Source organism: Galeopterus variegatus, unplaced genomic scaffold (genome assembly GCF_000696425.1).
Source record: "Galeopterus variegatus unplaced genomic scaffold, G_variegatus-3.0.2 Scaffold2880, whole genome shotgun sequence".
Taxonomy (NCBI): domain Eukaryota; kingdom Metazoa; phylum Chordata; class Mammalia; order Dermoptera; family Cynocephalidae; genus Galeopterus; species Galeopterus variegatus.
The window spans coordinates 251,094-254,570 of record NW_007728991.1 but is presented as its reverse complement, the minus strand read 5'-3'; the positions used below and the strand labels follow the sequence as shown (position 1 = coordinate 254,570).

The 3,477-nt window shown below is 47.5% G+C and overlaps 1 pseudogene; it reads left to right on the top strand.

Annotated features, from left to right (window-relative positions):
- The first annotated feature begins 336 nt into the window (after positions 1 to 336).
- LOC103599175 lies at positions 337 to 718 on the top strand (annotated as a pseudogene).
- The last annotated feature ends 2,759 nt before the right edge of the window (positions 719 to 3,477 follow it).

Genomic DNA, 3,477 nt, shown 5'->3' with positions numbered 1-3,477 from the left:
AATTTTCCTCATGTCAAATGGGGCCAAAGGCCATGGCTCTCCCAGAATACTCCAGTGAAGACGGGACATAGGCAGGGTGTCAAACCAAAGGTGAAAGTGGCAAAGCAACACCCCAGTGTAAGGCACGTGTGGCTGTTTAAATTAGTTAAAATTAGATAAAACAAAAACTCAGTACCTCAGACACACCAGCCACATTTCAAGTGCTCCACAGCCACACGAGGCTAATGGCTGCCCTAACAGACAGCAGAGACACAGAACAGTTACCATGGCAGAACATTCTATTGGACAGCCCTGATCCAAAGAACCGTTATGGCTTTCCAACTTGGGCCTGGAAGAATGGCTCCTGCAAAGAAGAGTGGAGAGAAAAAGGGCCGTTCTGTCATCAACAAGGTGGTGACCCAAGAATCCACCATCAACATTCGCAAGCGTATCCATGGAGGGACCTTCAAGAAGTGTATCCCTCGGGCACTCAGACAGATCTTGAAATTCACCATGCAGGAGATGGGGACTCCAGATACGCGCATTGATACCAGGCTCAACAAATATGTCTTGGCCAAAGGAATAAGGGATGTTCCACACTGTAGCCATGTCTGGTTGTCCAGAAAATGTAATGAGGATGAAGATTCACCCAACAAGCTCTGTACTTTGGTTACTTACTTACGTACCTGTCACCACTTTCAACTATCTGCAGACACTCAATGTGGATGAGAACTGCTGATTATCAAATAAAGTTATGAAACTGCCTTTGAAAATAAAGAACTGTTATGACTACTACACAGTTTATTCACTTTTCCCAAGAACTCTGTGCCCATAAAGCTGCTGCAGGCACCAAGGACAGAAAACAGTGACAGCTGGGAACTCCCTGGATGTGCCAGCTCTCATGGAGCACTTCCCATCTCCGCCACTGCCCCTCGCTCACTGGAGAATGCACGCCCACAGGCCCAGAACAGAGAAGCCCGCGTGGGCTTGGCCTCTGCCACTTCCTTACCTCCCTGGACCGTCTTCAGAAAGGTGGGCCTTCGCTGGAATGTGGCCTGAAGCACTGAACCACTGAGGCACAAATCAATGCAGCTGGGATCCAGACTGCTTGAGTGAATCAAGGAAAACAGAAATTCATCCTGCAAATGCTAATGCTAAGGCACATCAATGCCGAAGAGGATAAACCGCAGCAGATCCTAACCTCCCATTGCTAACTTCTGTGATCAGAATGTGTGCCTTAGTGGTGTGCTACTCCATCCTTTGTTAACCAGCTGAGCAGAACTCCACAACTCACAGTGGCTAAACGCAGACAGACCTGGGTGCAAATCCTATTATCTGCTCATCCATCCAGATGAGGAGGAAAGAAAATGTCCACCACATATAAGAGCCAGAATGGGAGTTTTTCCAGAAAAACTACCCCAAAACCCTAGTTCTCAGCTCTAAAAGGGAAGGATCAGATCAGAAAGGGGGTCTGTCACCCCAGGAATGTGAACCAACCTGCCCACATGGCTTGTGGTCCATCTGTTCACTGGAACAGTTCACGGGTACTAAGCCCTCCATCAGCATCTGGGACCATGTACATCTGAGTTCACGGATAAAAGCAAAGCTCTCGAATAGGAGGGCGAGGTCCCAGGGAATAAAGCATGGTATTGAAAGATGTGGAAGTAATCCCACGGAACTGAAGGCCTAAAAGATGCTGGGGCAGACAGCTGCACAAACGAGGAGAGAGAAAGCCACAAAAAATAATTTAACCCTAACAACCTGAACATTTAATTCAGTGCGCCTGGCCCTTTGAACACCACAGGCTGCTGTGCATAGTGCCCAAAAGCAGATCAAGTATAGCCTCATGTGATTATAGAAAAAGGAACTCAGAGCACATAGCTATACTCACATTCCAACAATCACGGAGGAGAACTCAGGGATGCCCAGGGGCCCTGAGAGAGTGAAGCCAAGCAGCCCAAGTAAGACAGGCGGGGCTATCTGTGAGCTGGTCTGAACTTGCACACAGGTGGCAGAACACACAGATACCTGCACTGTGCTTTCCTAGATGGGCAAGTGTGTCTCAAAGACGCTGACAGAACAAGTGGCAATCTGTTTGATGTGCTCGCTGCCAGTGTGCTGAATTTTGCACAAGAATTCAGGTTACAGCTCAGAGTCTGATGTTCTCATTACAAACATTGTTGATTCAGAAAAATCAACATGCAAGCTGCTGTCATTTTGCTATTTCCACCCTCCCTATTTTAGTCTAGACCAGTACTGTCCATATCAATAGAACTTTCTGCAATGATGGAAATGTTCTATCTGTGCTATCCAGTATGGTAGCCACAAGCCAAAAGTGGCTATTGAGCACTTGAAATGTGGCTAGTAAGACTGAGGAACTGAATTTTTCATTTAATTTTAATTAATTTAAATTTAACTGTCACTGGGCCGGCCCCGTGGCTCACTCGGGAGAGTGCGGTGCTGACAACACCAAGGCCACGGGTTCGGATCCTATATAGGGATGGCCGGTTTGCTCACTGGGTCAGCGTGGTGCTGACAACACCAAGTCAAGGGTTAAGATCCCCTTACCGGTCATCTTTAAAAAAAAAAAATAAATAAATAAATAAATAAATTTAACTGTCACATGTGGCTAGTGACTACTGAATTGCTGTGTTAATTCAATAATTCAGCTCTAATTCTAGAGCTGTGTTTCTAGACTCAAGAACAAGGTACAGGAGGAGCCCATACAATGCATGCTCTAAGATGGACCATCATCAAAACACAGCTAGTGACAGTAATACTTGTGGACAATCTGGCACCAGGCAGGAACTTTAAATGCAAAGTTTGCTTCAGAGGTTACAGCTACTGGCAAATCTGGTAAATTTGCCCAAAGTGTTGCTCTGCTCCAGGCCCTGCCCCCGAAACAATGTATCCTTCAGTTTCAGCATAAAATGCATGCCAACCAAGTTGTATGAGTCCATTTCTTTTTTTTTTTTTTGTCCTTTTTCGTGACCGGCAACGGATCGCAACCCTCAGTGTCGCGCCCGTACCGGACCGGGACCGGAAACGGGATCGCAACCCTCGGTGTTGCCCCCGCTCCTCGCTCAGCCAGTGAGCGGCCGGTCTGTATGTGGGATCCGAACCCTCGGCGGGAGCACCGCCGCACTTCCCAAGCAGCGCACTGCTACAGTGCGCCACCGGGCCGGCCCTGTATGAGTCCATTTCTGTTGCTTCTAATAGAACACCTGAAACAGGGTAATGGATAAAGAAAAGAGGTTTATTTCTTTCAGTTTTGGAGGCTTGGAAGGTCCAGGGGGCACATCTGGTGAGGGCCTTCTTCTGGGTGGGAACTCCCTACAGGGTCCCGTGGTGACAGAGGGTAGCACATAGCAAGAGAAAGGGAAGAGCTCTCTCATGTGCTCCTTAGAAAGCCACCAGTACACACCCATGATAGCTCATTACTTCACAAATGAATTATAATCCATTCACAAGGACACAGTCCTGATGATCCAATCACCT